This window comes from Schistocerca cancellata, chromosome 4 (assembly GCF_023864275.1).
Source record: "Schistocerca cancellata isolate TAMUIC-IGC-003103 chromosome 4, iqSchCanc2.1, whole genome shotgun sequence".
In the NCBI taxonomy this organism is placed as follows: Eukaryota; Metazoa; Arthropoda; class Insecta; order Orthoptera; family Acrididae; genus Schistocerca; species Schistocerca cancellata.
In genome coordinates, this window is record NC_064629.1 from 578,605,772 (window position 1) to 578,623,632 (window position 17,861).

Genomic DNA, 17,861 nt, shown 5'->3' on the forward strand with positions numbered 1-17,861 from the left:
GTGAAGTGTTTATGCAGAACACATTCCCAAAGACGATGTAGAAATCGAAAGAATGTGGATCGTAAATTTAGATGACAGGGGGACCTGTGTTGTGTATGTGTATGCTTTCACTTGTCTGGAGAGTTGTGCCATTATTTCACCCACAACCACGTGTTCTACAGTTTTCAAAGCTACCTAGACTTCGATTCATATCTCTGTGGATATTTTTTCCACATGTTTCGTGTGAATATTTCATAAAAACGAACATTATTCACATCACTACATGAGTTGAACTTTAAATGTGATTTCGTGCATTCAGAATTTAAAAAAACATTCGCCAGCATTAACTGCGGACTTCCCCTCCTCTCCCCCCGCCCCTCCCTAATTGGCTGAACCAAAGGGGAATGGAGTATTCCATCTATCAGCCTAGAAACATTCAATAGCATTGATAGTATCACCAAGGTAAACAGTAAACTCCACCTAAGAAATGACAAAGTCATGTAAACACCCTCTCGCCAATACAATACTAATGATTTAAATGCAATTATACACTGAGGTGACAAAAGTCATGACATAGCGATAAGCACCATACAGATGGCGATATAACCGCGTACATAAGGTATAAAAGGGCAGTGCATTGACGGAGCTGTCATTTGTACTCAGGTGATTCACGTGAAAAGGTTTCCGATATGCAGCGTCAAGAGTGGCCCAGAATACCAGATTGTAGGGATTATCTCTCACCGCGAAGAACTCAGTAGCCGACGGTCCCCTTCACGACAGAGTTATGTTTGTGTAGAGTGGTCAGTTCTAAGAGACAAGTAACAGTGCGGGATATAACTGCAGAAATCAGTATGGAACTTTCGAGGAACGTATCCGTTAGGACAGTGCGGCGAAATTTGGAGTTAATAGGCTATGGCAACAGACGACCGACACGAGTGCCTTTGCTGACAGCAGGACGACTTCCCCTGCAGCGCCTCTCTTGGGCCCATGGCCATATCGATTGGATCCTCGGTGACTGGAAAACCGTGACTTGTCCAGATGAATCCCAATTTCAGTTGGTAATAGCTGATCGTGGGGTTTGAGTGTGGTGCAGACACCACGAAACCGTGGAGCCAAGTTGTCAACATGCACTGTGAAAGCTAATCATGGCCCCATAATGTTGTGGGCTGTGTTTACATGGAATGTCCTGGTTATGTCTGGCTACTTGGGGACCATTTGCAGCCATTCATAGACTTCATGTTCCCTATCAACAATGGAGTTTTTATGGACGACAATGTGTCATGTCTTCGAGACACGGTTGTTCGCAATTGATTTTTGAAGAACTTCATGGACAGTTCCTGCCAATGATTTAGCCACACGGATCAAACGACATGAATCCCAACGAACATTTATGGGACATATTCGAGAGGTCAGTTCGTGCACAAAATCCTTTGCAAATCCTTGCAAAAACCTTTGCAATTATGGACAGCTATAGAGGCAACACAGCTCAGTACTTCTGCAGGGAACTTCCAGAGATGTGTTGAGTCCCTGCCACGTGGAGGTGCTGCACTAAGTCGGGAAGGAGGAGGTCTGACAATATATTACGAGATATACTATGACTTTTGCCACATCAGTGTGAAACAATTTCTAACAGGATTTGGCTTACGCGAGAACGTTAACACTTTTAAAACAGAGATATAATCGAGAAAACAGACGGTCTTTAGCCAGGAAGGCTCAATACAATCAAAACTGGGTCTCTTTCGGAGTCAGGTTTTGAAGAATAACATTGACAAAATACATAATTCGATAAAATCGATGGTTGTTCTACCTGTTAACGCAATCCGTGTCTGGAGTCGTACATTTTTGACCAGGACAGGAATCTGTACCAAGTTCAAGCAGAAGAAATTATAGTATGTCTTCACTTGAAGCAGGAGTAGCAGTAGGAGTATAACGTGTAAAACTGACCCACACACCTTGATTCATTATACTGGCACTGCAGAATGACAGAGGAAATGTGAAGAATTATGAAAGTGTATTCGAGAACTGTAAACTAACCAGTGCAAAATTTTGCTTGAATTGTCGATATGACATCTACAGCTTTACGGAAACAATAACAATTTCAGTCTACTGTACAACATGTAGACAAGCCGCCACTCCTCTTACTATGAAGGCGATGAATTTGGATGCACGCTAATAAAATAGAAGTTCAAATATTTAGGACCAGTTGTCATGCCAGTGCTTGGAGCGAAACAGAGGTATAAAACAAGGACTGATAAACATCTGTATTGAATTTGAATCATCAGACAGTTTTTCCAATCACAGTGGATATGTATTATTATACTGTGATAAATTGCTTGCCTCTCACAGGGATCGTACAGCGACTACTACAAATGCAATTGTGCTGTTTCACACCCGAGGCATACCACGATGCCACATCGAAGTGCGAACATCGTCACCTATGTACAAGACTTCTAAGACAAAGTGGGCAATTTGTGTTTAAAGATGTATGACTCTTTGCACTCACAACCACACAATGAGTACTGACTTCACCCAAACTGTTCAGAGCACTACAGGGTGTCAAGGCTTACTCAGCAGCAAGGCAAACCCACTTTCATCATGGAAAGCGATGGGACAATAAGGGAATGCAGTATGAAGAAGTGGCACTATCGTTCCGAACATACACTCGAATAGCGAGCATAGTTTACGTCAAACGCTGTGAAGAAGTTTCTTGGTTCCATGACATGGTTGAATGTGCATCAATAAGAAATCTTGAAGAGTGTAACTCTATATGACTTAGAAGACTCATGTAAACGTATGGTGGAGACCTCAGTTATTATATGATCAAAAGTAGTACAAATTATTTGAAGTTTTGTTTAAATAAATCTTATTGCCCTTTTAAAGTAGTGAACTTTATTCAGTCACTTCCTCCTCCTATAACTGTTACAGGCTTTCTTTTTCAGGTAAGTATCTATTACACATTGGCTATGCAGTTAGCCGAGGATTAGATTTATAAATCTAGAAGGTTCTTCAATACATTTCTAGAAGCCGCAATTGGCTATAGCTGTCTGTGTCTAGGAGCCAATGCGAGTGTCTCTGTATACCGTAAATTCAATACATGAACTGAGACGCACACGTCATCTGGAAAATGAACTTCCTTCATCACTGCGCTCATGTTCGACACCTACGTACCAGCCTCTTTTATGTACAGACAAAGTTGTTTGCTGTGCCACAGTGCATCTGGTCATGTCAAGTAACCGCAAACAGTCACACTGCACGCGGCAACTCAAGGTGCCGGCACACAAAGACCAGCGCCGACCGGAAGCTTCAACAGCGGTGAACAGCAGCCACGTTGGCGCTGTAGTGCCGTGGCGCCAGCGCCCTCATAGCAGACACAGTGCACTGTGAAAAGCAAAGTGTCGGAAAAATATCATTTTCCTTGCTCGGCGGATGCGCTCCACTCCACCACCACCTATGTGTGACCCTGAAAATGCGATAGTCCATCGTTGCACCGAAATATATACAATTTACTGAGAGCACCAGCACGACAGTGCCAACGAAAGCAGGCACGAATCTGCCAGCATCTACTGACTCAAGTCCCAACATACCTACATTTACATGGCTAGATATAAGCATGCCCCAATTCTATTTCTTGAAATTCGGGTCTCGCCTAGAAATAACTAGCTTTTAAACACGGAACCTGACTCCAGTCTGAACGCAGGGAAGAGTCACTTTGCATGGGCCTGCATTTGTCTAGACTGGCCTATGCTACTCCCTGCTAATTTTCAGTATCTGTTCTATGTTTTTTATGTACTAACGACTGTTGTATACAATGGCCAGGGCAGCCAATGGTGCTTGACCAATAGCAGCTTTCCTAAATTCTAGCCGCCGCTGTTGTCTAGACTGGCCTGGGCTACTTCCGGGTGATTTCACTAGTTATTTTTCTATTCATTCTATATGCTAGCGACTATTGTCTATAATGGCCAGGAGAGCCCTTGGTGCTTGATCAATACTAGCCATCGTAAATCGTAGCTGGAGTTATTGTCTAGTCTGGTCAGAGCACTCACTTGTGGTGCTATCCTTCGATTACCTCCTGGTTTTGCAGCCTGTACTTTGTGTGTGTCAAATATGAAGTACCATAGTGGAAGTGATGATACTCACCAGAGACTAATAAAGATCCTCGATTAGAATCTAGTGACTCTACAGATATTTAAGATGATTTATTCCCACGTTGTTTTAGTCTGTATTTCGGCTGCGAATCTGACGATGAATTTATTTTGTTGTAGATGAGAGCACGCTGTCGCCCGTGGTGCGTGATAGGACACTGGAGGATCTGATGAATCTTATTGATGTACTAGTGGATGGCGTTTGTCCAACAGGTGAATTTTGACGACATAAGTATTCGTTTCCTTCCCCCCCCCTCTCTCTCTCTCTCTCTCTCTCTCTCTCTCTCTCTCACACACACACACACACACACACACACACACACACACACACACACACACAACTTGCAAGCTTTACTTACATATGATTTTTTCTCCCTCATGTTGTACCACCATACAGCTAGACCTTCACAGGTCGCGGTCCAGATTGCTGTACACACCGGTACCTCTAATACCCAGTAACACGTCCTCTTGCAAGTTCATCAAGGCGTTGTTATCCAGATTGTCCCACTCCTCAACGGCGATTCGGCGTAGATCCCTCAGAGTGATTGATGAGTGACATAGTCCATAAACAGCACTTTTCAATCTATCCCAGGCATGATCGATAGGGTTCATGTCTGGAGAACATGCTGGTCACTCTAGTCGCGCGATGTCGTTATTCTGAAGGAAGTCATTCACAAGATGTACACCATGAGGGCTCGAATTATCTTCCATGAAGACGAATGCCTAGGCAATATGCTGCAGATATGGTTGCACTATCGGTCGGAGGATGGCATTCACGTATCGTACAGCCGTTACGGCGCCATCCATGACCACCAGCGGCGTACGTCGGCCCCACATGATGCCACCGCCATAACAGCTACACTCGCTGGACAGTGTGTCTAAGGCGTTCAGACTGACGAGGTTGTCTTCAAACACGTCTCCAACGATTTTCTAGTCGAAGGCATAAGCGACACTCACCGGCGAAGAGAACGTGATGCCTGTCCTGAGAGATCCATTCGACATGTTGTTGGACCCATCTGTATCGCTCTGCGAGGTGTTGTTGCAAAGATGGACCTCGTCATGGATGCCGGGAGTGAAGTTGCGCATCATGCGGCCTACTGCGCACATTTTGAGTCGTAACACGACGTCCTGTGGCTGCACGAAAAGCATTATTCAACATGGTGGCGTTGCTGTCAGAGTTCCTCCGAGCCATAATCCGTAGGTATCGGCCATCCACTGCAGTAGTAGCACTTGGGTAGCTTGAGCGAGGCATATCATCGACAGTTCTTGTCTCTCTGTATCTCCTCCAAGTCCGAACAACATCGCTTTGGTTCACTCCGAGACGCCTGGACACTTCGCTTGTCGAGAGCCCTTCCTGGCACAACGTAACAATGCGGACGCGATTGAACAGTGGTATTGACCATCTAGGCATGGTTGAACTACAGACAACATGAGCTATGTACCTCCTTCCTCATCGAATGACTAACTGTTCGGCTGTCGGACCCCCTCCGTCTAATAGGCGCTGCTCATGCGTGGTTGTTTACATCTCTGGGCGGGTTTAGTGATATCTCCGAACAGTCAAACGGACAGTGTCTGTCACACAACATCCACAGTCAATGTCTATATTGACGAGATCTGGGAACCGGAATAATGCAAAACGTTTTTCGATGTGTGTAATAGGGATGAATTGATTGACGCAGCAGCTGCGGAGATACAGTTCATGAAGTTAACCCAGGCAATTACTTCATTCTCCAGTATTTGTTCGTGGGGAATGACTCCAATCGTTCAGGGACAAATACGTAAGTAGTAGTAGTAGTAGTAGTAGTAGTAGTAGTAGCAGCAGCAGCAGCAGCCCGTTTTCCTTCTCTCTCTTCTACAATAATGTATTACACATATACATGTATTACTTATGTGAGATTTATTTTGTAGGTGCAGACTATGATAATACTGCAAGGAGATGGATGAGTACTGATCCACAGGACGAACTTGATATAATATTACAGAACATCGTAGTAAACGGTCATGTGATGAGTTCCTCAGGACTGATTCAGATGCCAATAATTTTGAGCATAATTAAACAGATTACAAAATTATTATATACTATTACAAATGATTGAAGCGATTTCATAAATTCACTGTAGCTCCATTCATCGACATATGGTCACGACACACTACAGATACGTAGAAAAACTCAAAGTTTTGTTCGGCTGAAGCCGCACTTCAGGTTTCTGCTGTCAGAGCGCTCGAGAGCGCATTGAGACAAAATAGCGACAGGAGCCGAGAAAGCGTATGTCGTGCTTGAAATGCACCCACATCAGTCAGTCATAACAGTGCAACGACACTTCAGGACGAAGTTCAACAAAGATCCACCAACTGCTAACTCCATTCGGTGACGGTATGCGCAGTTTAAAGCTTCTGGATGCCTCTGTAAGGGGAAATCAACGGGTCGGCCTGCAGTGAGCGAAGAAACGGTTGTACACGTGCGGGCAAGTTTCACGCGTAGCCCGCGGAAAATTGGCTCATGCCACAACTGGAGACCGACAGCGCCGACTTCATCTTTCAACAGTATGGTGCTCCACCGCACTTCCATCATGATTTTCGGCATTTCTTAAACAGGAGATTGGAAAACCGATGGATCGGTCGTGGTGGAGATCATGATCAGCAATTCATATCATGGCCACCACGCTCTCCCGACTTAACCCCATGCGATTTCTTTCTGTGGGGTTATGTGAAAGATTCATTGTTTAAACCACCTCTACCAAGAAACGTGCCAGAACTGCGAGCTCGCATCAACGATACTTTCGAACTCATTGATGGGGACATGCTGCGCCGAGTGTGGGAAGAACTTGATTATCGGCTTGATGTCTGCCGAATCACTAAAGGGGCACATATCGAACATTTGTGAATGCCTAAGAAAACTTTGAGTTTTGTATGTGTGTGCAAAGCATTTTGAAAATATCTCAAATAATAAAGTTATTGTAGAGCTGTGAAATCGCTTCAATCATTTGTAATAACCCTGTATATATATTACATCTCCACAACCTGACAGGGTGATGACGTGTTCACCGCTAGCAGGTCCCTCCATACCGCGGACGAACGTGTGGCAATCCGGTCCATCAACATCAAGTCATGGTCTTACATCTCCTACTCGTTTTCTGTGTTCTCGGGCATGCTCTCTGAGGCCTGGACCACCTCGCGATCGTCCTGGACCTTCTCGTCAGTTGGTCATCGCCTCGAAGTCACCTTTTGTCTACCACCAGCAGCCATTCAGCCCGCTCTGTTACGGACCTCCAGGTAGATCCTGCAAATGAATTTGATTGATATGTAGTTTCCTGGCACTTTGGAGGAGAGAGTCTTACAACCCCACATTGACAATACTAATGCGGGTTACCGAGATCTACCACCTTCCTTACTATTTATCAATCCGTTTTAGAAAGGGAGCTCTCCAGAATCATCAACGACCAGCCGTATGACCCACTTAAATCGAACGCAGTTATACGCTGTGAACTCACGCAAGCCCTAATGAAAGTGGTGATCAGAGGGAAAGAGTATACTATTTTTTGGGGGGGAAATAGTTTGATATCACTGGACGAGTCAAACGCAGAGTGGTTTGGAACATTTACCAAGAGTCATACTCGGCCATTTTTTTTGAAACGCAGGAAATAGTCGTGTAAAGCGCTCAACTGTGTGTTCTACCTTGTATATGTACTCGCATGTTCTTGATCCACTTAATGAGCGGTCGAGTTTCAGCCTTCTTCCGAAAGATATTACCACTGAAAAGAGTGTGTTAGTGTCCAGAGTACTGCCTAGGGGGATGAATATTGCTAGTCATGGTCTCTTCTGTCTTTCAATAGAAATTACCCTAAATATGGAGAGAGTACGTATACACACAAAACGTTTGATGTCTTCAGGCATTATAATTACAAAGGCATCTCATTCCCCGCAAAACTTCAGGTTGCATCGAAATTCGAGAGGCAGAACTCTGATTACGCAGTTCAAGATTACGGCCTGGATGTAGATAAAAGAACCTAGAAGATGACGAGGGGCACGCTGTGCAGAAAGACGAAAGCATGAAGTAGCTGGACGCCTATACTTACGAAAATTAGCCGGTTAGCACCCTTGACTCGTCGATTTGTTGCCATTATACGAGGGAGAGAAGCAAACTAAAACATGTCCCACATACTTTCCTCCCAGTTGAGTGCATAAGAAGAGATACGACATTTTTGTCGTCGATGTTTCAACGCTTTCACCAAGAGTGAGTGTCTTCTTGATTCCTCCCTACAAATTTGTTTGTTATACTTGATTACGTAACGCAACACCACAACTGTAACAAACACTACTTAGAAAAGCTATGGTAAATATTTACCTGTTACTTTAAAATCAGGTGATTTACCAATTTTCTGTAAATTTGCTCTAGTCTTCGAGAAAAATACAGACCTCTTAAACTTGTTCAGAAAAGTACATAAATGATTAATATGCCTAAAGTAGTACCCAAAGGTTGAGCTAGAAAGACCGACCGAAGAAGAGAAAACGAATGTGAAAGATCATTGGCTTTTTGTTATTATCTCCAAAAGTTTCATTCAAGAATAATAACACGAAACATTTCAGTCAATAATCTTATCCAAAGGTGATAAGTTCTGTGTAACTACTAACGTATTGCTTTCCTCACAGCAGGTATCGGAATTGCTGCGGCTGTTATTTGCTTTGCTTTTTACGAAGTATTAGTGAGGACATTGTCGAGTAAAGCTTTTGAACGTCTATTCTCACGTAATTCAGCGAATATCGATTTGTGAAACCTTTGTATTAATTATCTGTCTCATGCAAGTTACTAACTAGATGGGAATAACGGTAGAAGCAATCGGATGCCGTCTGTGAATTATTTATGCAGTTTTTACTTTCTCACTGAAGTATACTTTAACAAAAAACACCTTTGCTTCACTCATATGCTATCATCTAAGGACATAAATTTTTCATGTTAGCAGGACTAGCTTAATTTACAAGTAGATTGCTGACGCTTTTATATGTGCTGTACCAAAGCTATTCATGTCCTTTGACCTAACCGCTTCCCAAAATTTCAGGTAACTACCTAGCTGGAAAGGTAGCATTTTTTCAGATGTTTTTCAGCATTGTATTTTTGTGCACTTAATGTTCTCCCTGGAGTTTTCCGAGCTGCATTTCATTAATCCAGCGTAGCTTAGGCTCTTGGTGTCCTGGCTGACATATAACGCAACATATTATTGTCGTAATATTTAGTACAGTAACTGCAGGGTTTGAAGCTAATAATCAATGAAAATTTGAAATTATCTGTGTGGTTATCTTCCTTCTTTCAGTCTTTTAGTATTCGTCAGATAACTGTCAGCGAAGAGCTTCAAATGGTTCAAATGGCTCTGAGCACTATGCGACTTAACATCTGAGGTCATCAGTCCCCTACACCTTAGAATTACTTAAACCTAACTACCCTAACGACATCACACAAAGCCATGCCCGAGGCAGGATTCGAACCTGCGACTGTAGCAGTCACTCGGTTCTGGACTGAAGCGCCTTGAACCTCTCGGCCACCACGGCCGGCGGCGAAGAGCATGGAACTGCATAAACAGAGCAATACGATAAAGGTAGGTAAACGACTTTCCTGAAGAATGATGTATTAGAATATGGTAACTTATTATCGACATGATAAAAATACAGATAACAGTTTAGTTACTTCTTGCGCAGCTTTTATTAATGGATCACTTGTAGTTACTGTTTTAAGATACTTTCAATATTGCTCTTCATGTTACAATATCCTGTCCTAATGAGAACAAAGAATGCTGAAGATAATGTATCGAAAATCTAGCATGTGAAAAAATTATTCTAATTTGATTGCCTTCTCTCTCGCTGTCATTTTCTTTCTATGGAGTTTTCCATCACTAACCGTCACCAATCTGCGAAGTATCAACATTATCAAGAATTATTAATCAGACCTATTATACTTCGAACAATAAACACTACAACCACCATTATTTGCCCCTTTGCCGACACACACATCAGCGCATTTTGTTAACACAGGTTGCCTACATCAGGGGCAAACCTATTGTTCTCCTTTGAGTGACACGTACTTAACCAATTGTTCTCCTTTGGTTGGCAGGTACTTATCCTATTCTGCTGCTAAAAGGATCCTTTCCTTTGATATAGTTTATTTATTTAGTTAAAGAATTATTCCAGAAATTGATTGCTCTGTATGGAATATTGTTTAACAAATTTAGACAATGTGTGGTATATTGTTTATTTAAGCAATTTAGGGGTTTCAAGGCAGTGTATCGAATATAGTTTATTTATTTAGAGAATATTTCAGGAAATCAATCACCACTGCCGCCACTCCATCCCTGCCCCTCTCGCCCCATTCTCTCCCCCCCCCCCCCCCCTCTACCCGAAAATTGGCAGCTCTGCAGTGGAGAGGAAGGATCTCATGAAGGGAAATTCAAGGGTATATTGTTCTTTTATAAAAAAAAATCTGTTTGTAGGGATTGGATTTCACTTGCTCATCACTCTCTGCTGTTTGGAAAGATACAGGTTGCATTCCTTTCTTTCTTCCAATTGCGCAATGAATACAGAAATGAAACACGCATCACACGAAATTACACTGGCAAATCTTTTGATCGCGAACCACGCACCGCCCGCCCTCCCCTGACTACTGGGCCACACAGGATGTTACCACACACACTCCCAGGAGTCGGTATGCACTGGCAGCCCCCGTGAAGTGACGATACGGCCATCAACTGCCAAACCACATGCTGGTGTCAGTTTTGGTCTCACAAGGGCGAGGTGGCTGCATCCCTTTGATACATGACATCTGAGAAATACCTGTCGAATACGTGTTCACCTCCGCACTGTGCTGGCGCAATGATGCAGAGCTGCAGGTCCAGCGCTATAGAAATCTGTTCCAATGTTTCACAGAGTAGCTCAGTGCATTGTCCCTAGCGATCCTAACAGGACATGCGAGCTGAAGCATCCCTGCAAAATGTTAGCATAGCGACTCACCATCTAAAAGGTTCGCAATGGTGTACTGATGTCACATGCCTATTTAAATAAAAGACATGTTGACCTCTAGGAAATTGTAAAGTGTTGAAGAAACAGTTGACAGTCGCTTTTGTAGCACCTTTCATGATCTCTCTTTTTATAAAAGAACAATATACCCTTGAATTCTTGCCCTAACTGGAACTGTTTATGGAATTAGCCCTAAATAACACCAAATGCATTCTTCCTGATGGTCCTAACGAGACGTCATGTGTTCCATACCTAGACATAATGATGTCCTGTATTCAACATATGTCTCAGAAATGGTACACGTTCTCACCGGTAAAACACCTCATCATGTCTGTGCACAGTCGCGAAAACACCGTTAATCAACAGACAGGAAAATCTAAACAATTACGCGAACAGATTTCAAAGCATTGTCCTACAGAAGAGAAAAATGGCTGGAATTTTCGGTGTCTTACAGCTACTAGTCTGGAGATGTCCTAATGCCACAGTGGTGGATGAGTGATGGCATCCCCGCCAGAGATGGATTGTCTACTTCAACTTGCCTTTAAATACTTGCTTCATCAGAACTTTCTGTAGATACCTTGCCTCCATATTGTTCGAATCAGTTTTTAGATGCTCCTTCATGCTGGTACAAAGGAGGTCTTGCTAAGGAATGGATCATTATGACTGGCTCTTATTGAATTTACCAGCCAAATTACTGATACCGCCGATGTGGAAGCACTGTTCGCCTTTTTTCTTTCTGCAGACGAAACTTTCACCGGTAAAAAAAACTATTTTTTACAGATCGCCATATTGCACCAACAACTAAAGCCAGCAAAGTGGTCCACAACTCATCATATACGGAGAGACTGTTACTCAGTCACAGTGCCCTGCCACTTAATATGGGAGCTTGCATATTAGAGCGTTTAACCTATCTCCAACCCGGCAATATATCATCACATTCCATGTCGATGTAGTAAACATACTATTTGTTTCCTGCGCCATAGAAAATCGTCCCTTTTACATCATTCGTACAGCTATCGACCGCCAGACACTCGTACAGATACCGTGAAAACAGACAGCATAAGCACATGCACTGTAGGTATACTACACACTGCTCTAGATATTTCCCGTGAGGTCGGGCGGTTATCCACTCTCGACATGTGACCAGAGCGCCCTCAGTGGACCCAAGTCACTCTCAAAACTGTTGTACAAAGGCTGAATTGCTAAACCTTGACACAAAGACGTCACTGTTTCTGGTCCTGTCCTGCTTGTTTGCATGCTTTTCTACACCCATCTCCAGACTCCGATACTTCTCGACATCAAGCACATAGCAATATCACTTGCATGGCAGTACTGTTCATGCAACATATTACTGAAGATATAGACTGGAAATTATTTCTCTAGAAACCCAAAACTTTAGCGAGGTGGAGCATGCTGTAGACCACTGAGTAACTAGAAACTTATCCCTTATGCGAATATAACAGATTCCAAATCATCGCAATAATCTTAAAGGTCAGGTAAGGTGTTTCTTATGTCTAGAGTGAACCAGTAAACATGGTTTCCACCTGTCTTTCACCTTCTAGATGCACACGCCACAATCGATGTTCCCTCAACTAAATTAAGGTGCGAAATGTGCATAAGAAGTCAATTTGACAACTTACATGGGAGTGAATAATGGTCCAGCGCGAACACACGTCCATACTGAATCTTCTCAAATTTCGCAATCACAAAAGCTGTCCAACACATACTAAGTATTAGTTCGCTATTCGGTCGTCTAGAGGACGACATGATTAAGTCAGCTACATTCCCACACCCCAACAGGCCTCTCCATATAGACAGCTCGTAAAGTTAATGGGAAGAATGAATCATTCCTGCCACAGGCCATGGCCAGTGCGCCACGCATCCCTAGACAGAATTATCATAGGAAATGCGCCAACCAATAAACACGCTATTACTCCCTCAGTTTCCCCACAGTTCAGCGTATTTCCTCTCAAATTATATGCATTTTCCACAATTTTTCGCAATTATATCGATTTTTTAAGTCACTTCTACCCACGCAATCATGACATAACCTCTCGTTCTGTGTTCTAAAACTGCTTGTAAATGTAGTGCAGCTGCTATCACTTAGCGCAAATTCACTATTTTTCTGATTTGGGCGGGGGGGGGGGGGGGGGGAGAGTGTAGTATGAAACTGTACTCGATAGCATCCAGTCACCCCCAGCAACATAATCTACATTTGTAGTGCCTTTGCTCTGTTTTCTGTATGTCTGTATATGTGCATATGTCATGGACAGCTCCTGTTACTAAAATAGATGAGTGTTAACCTCCTTAACATGGACGCATCTGGAGAAATCTTGTGCACTTGGAATGGCGAGGACTCTGCAAGGTCTACTTCTGGGCAGCTGCAGATTAAATCAGTAACAGTGCTGCAGGGCGAGCTGGTCAAAGACAATGTGATGGGGGGGCCTTTCAGTCTCTATTTTTATCCTAAGACTCTGAGAATTGTCTGTGACTCCCATCCGCATAGAGACAGATTGTAAATTATGCACTATGCCCGAGATGCTAGATGTATGTAGAGCACTGTCTGGTATACTTTGATGATTTATGTGTTTGCGAATTACAATGAATAGACGTACTACACAGTCATCTATCTACATTCGCAATGATACACAGTAGAGAAGGGCCAGTTTAGCTATGATACTGACATTGGGAAACATGCTGTCGTATCATTGGTCGATGTTGAAATTACTGTAAAACCACTAGAACTGTTTGCACTATCAACTGTGATGCTTATTATTACAGTATATCGAGGGTGTCTTTTCCATCCCATCTGTCCACTGGCTCGCTGTTTGTTACCACATAATGATTGACTGACATCACTTGTTTGAGTTGGAGAAAGAGTTTTGATGGAGGGGCAACAGCTTCTGAGGGTGGCTAGCACTGAAACAGTGATCACATACATGATTGCAATATGAGGAATCAGTCGAAGCGGAATGCAGAGCCATCAGCTATTCCATCACTGTGACAGATGAGTTTAAATGTAGAGGTCGTCAATCACCTTCGGACTGCAGTTTGGAAACTTTCCACAACGCCACCAAACTTTTCCAGTTTCTTTATATTGTAACTGTCTTTTATTTAAAATCATCCAGTGTGTGTTGTGTTATGGTAACAGCAGTAACAACATGATTTACACCATGCAATGCCTAGTTTTCTGCGAGAGGCAATGGACCAGACCGTGTAAAATGTCAGTTTAGTACCTGATACAGACCTCGAAGTCATGGCAGAAAAAACAAAATGTATGGCAGTGTAGAAGATGTGTTACAGCAGAAAAAAACAATGTATCAAACAACGACACAGGGACACAGTGTCACAGGGAACGTCTTAGTCTTTGGGATACGGTTATCCCCCTACAGTAGAGGTGATGAAACTTTAAACTGGTCTGTGCAGTGGATCAATACATGTATATTTCATAGGGTCGTCACTTGTGCTCGATGCTGGCATGCATGTGGTATTTGTTTTCGATATATAGGAGGAGAGAGATGCGCTAAAAATCTTATCGAGTTCTCTATTGGATGAAGTTAGTGGAGTTTTCATAGTTGGTAATTTTTCTCTGTTGGATGGTGCAGAATAACGATGTAAAATGCTGGGGTGATAGACGTGAATGGGCCATGAGGGATGCAGATCTGTAGTACATCTTTGTAGTTTGGAGAAGCATTACGATGCAGTAGCAAAATGCACGTCCTTCCCCCCAGTTCCCGTACTGTCTTTTATACTACCTTGTGTTGCAGGAGCAGGCTTCGTTTGGTGGTGACCTTACACATCACGCACAGTTGGCGGACACAATCCTCTCGCAGTAACTCATCTTAGCCTGTTCCTACGTGGGTTGCAGAAGGTGATAGATATAGCAACTTATACTCAGTTCTGACTTACACTGGAATGATCACATGCGCAAAGCACAGTCTGAAGGGCAGTTGTAAGATACATAGGGACTACCTGAAACCACATTGGAATTTTACTGTAGCAGATAGGTTCGAGAAAGGTGACTCGTTTCGATATATGAGATTCTAGAAATATGATTCTCTTGTGGCTGTAGTCATTAAAGGACTTCTACATCAGATACAATGCAGGTATGTGGTTGAATTTAAAGACTTCATTCCAAATCATAGACATTATTTCTACCAAAAGCATAGCACTGTAGATCTGAAAAGCTAGTATACATTTCCTATGATCTCAATCACCACACAATCTACTACTGTTTGTAATCCTTCACAACCAACCATCACCTATGGATTAGTGAATATATCACAGAACCTCTAACATGGCATCGAGACAGAATGCGTTATAAATACTGGAGAAATATCTAGTGGCGGCATGAGGGAGTTGTAGATATCGGTTTCATTCCTCACTCCTTAGCAGAATCACTTTCAAAAATCGGTAATTTTATTGCGAGGGTGCTCCGTCGGCGACGTGTAACCACACAGTTCGTCTGATAATATACACTCCTACAATCACTGTTCTATATTCAGTGTCACGGTAATTGCCTGGAAAAAAAACACATCATTTGGAGGTAATGCCATACCTCGATTTATAAAGCCAGTATACCTTTTAACATGGGTACCTGTGTGCACATGTAGAACGAAGACCACTTGTGACAGTAACTTACAGTAGTTGTTGCGATTGGGCTTTTTAACATCTGGCAGTTTGTAAGACGATTACGACTCTCTAAGACACAATGGTAGCACTCGCAAGAAAAACGTATGAGACATGTCCACCCATCGCTGATTTTCTCTCAGTATTACTTTGTATTGTCAGCAATTATTTATTGGTGAAGTATTATGCTTAGTAGTAGGGGATGAGTGATAGGTTCACCTTGAGCATAAGGCTTATAAAGTATGTGTTTGTGTTCTGACATGTGCAAAGGAAATGACTATGTCCAGTTGTAAGGAAGGTATGGATTTGACATGGAGTACTGTGATAGGAAACGGAAGAGTCTGTCAGGTCATAAGAATAGTACATATATATCTATTTCCAGAACCACAGCTGCAGCAGGGTGTATTTCTGATACATCGCTCACTGTCAAATGTCATCCAATTGAGACTGCGATCGTAACATTTAGTTGTAGGTATAGCTATCAAATATGTTTGTGACCAATTTCATAGGATAAGTCTGTCTAGGGGTGCATGACTCGCCGGCGGTGGTCTGTGGTGGGAATGATTCATGTTTCCAATTCACGGAAGGAGCTGTCCATATGGAGAGGCCTGTTGGGGTGTAGGAATGCAGCTGACATAACTATGTCGTCCTCTAGATGGCTGAATAAAGAACTAATAGCCCGCATCTCGTGGTCGTGCGGTAGCGTTCTCGCTTCCCACGCCCGGGTTCCCGGGTTCGATTCCCGGCGGGGTCAGGGATTTTCTCTGCCTCGTGATGGCTGGGTGTTGTGTGCTGTCCTTAGGTTAGTTAGGTTTAAGTAGTTCTAGGGGACTTATGACCACAGCAGTTGAGTCCCATAGTGCTCAGAGCCATTTGAACCATTTTGAAAGAACTAATACTTAGTATGTTTTGGACAGCTTTTGAGATAGCATGGAAATTTGAGAAGATTCAGCATGGGCATGTGTTTGTGCTGGACCATTATTCCCTCCCATGTAAATTGTCTGGTTGACTGCCTCTGCACATTTCGCGCCTTTAGCAGGTGAAAGACAGGTGGAAGAGATGTTTTCTGGTCCTCTAGATATGAGAAACGCCTTAGTTGACTTTGTAAATTATAGGGATGATTTGGAATCTGTTACATCACCAACATCAGTATTCACAAGTGGAAATATCAGTTTCCTCTAGTTTTTTTCGAGTTTTCATGTAAAGTTCTTCACATATGGGGTAAGTTTCTAGTTACTCAATGGTTTACAGCATGCTCTACCTCACTAAAGTTTTGGGTTCCTAGAGAAATAATTTCCAGTTTATATCTTCAGAATTATGTTGTGTGAGCAGTACTGCCATGCAAGCGATATTGCTATGAGCTTGAGATCGAGAAGTATAGCGAAAATGGTGTGATATTCTGACAAACTATGCGAAATTTTGTATGTTCTTGTAATCCCAGAGATGGGTGTAGAGAAGCAAGCAAGCAGGGCAGGACCAGAAACAAAAACATCTTTGTGTCAAAAGATACTGACCCAGCCTTTGTACAACAGTTCTCAGAGTGACTTCAGTCCACTGAGGGTGCTCTGGTCATGTGTCGGGAGTGGATAATCGCCATATCTCACAGGAAATATCTAGTGCAGCATGGAGTATACCTAGACTGCATGTGCTTATGCTGTCTGTCCTCGCGGTTTATGTACTAGTGTCTGGCGGTTGATAGCTACACAAATGATGTAAAAGGGGCGCTTTTGTATGGCGCAGGATGCGAATTGTATATTTACTACATCGACATAGTACACAGTGATATATTGTTGGTTTGGAGATCAGTTTCAGGCTTTAATATTCAAGCTCCCTTCCTCAGTGGCAGAGCAGTTTATTTCAGTAAGAGTCTTTCTGAATTTGATGATCTGTCGACCACTTTGCAGGCTGTAATTGTTGGTGCAATATGGCACTCTGTACAAAATAGTTTTTTTACTGCTGAAAGTCTCATCTGCAGAAAGGAAAAAAAGGTGGACAGTGCTTCCACACTGGCAGTATCAGTAATTTGGCGGGTAAATTCAATAAGAGCCGATCACAATGCTCCATTCAATCACAAGACATCCTTTGTGTTGGGACGTAGGAGTGTCTAAA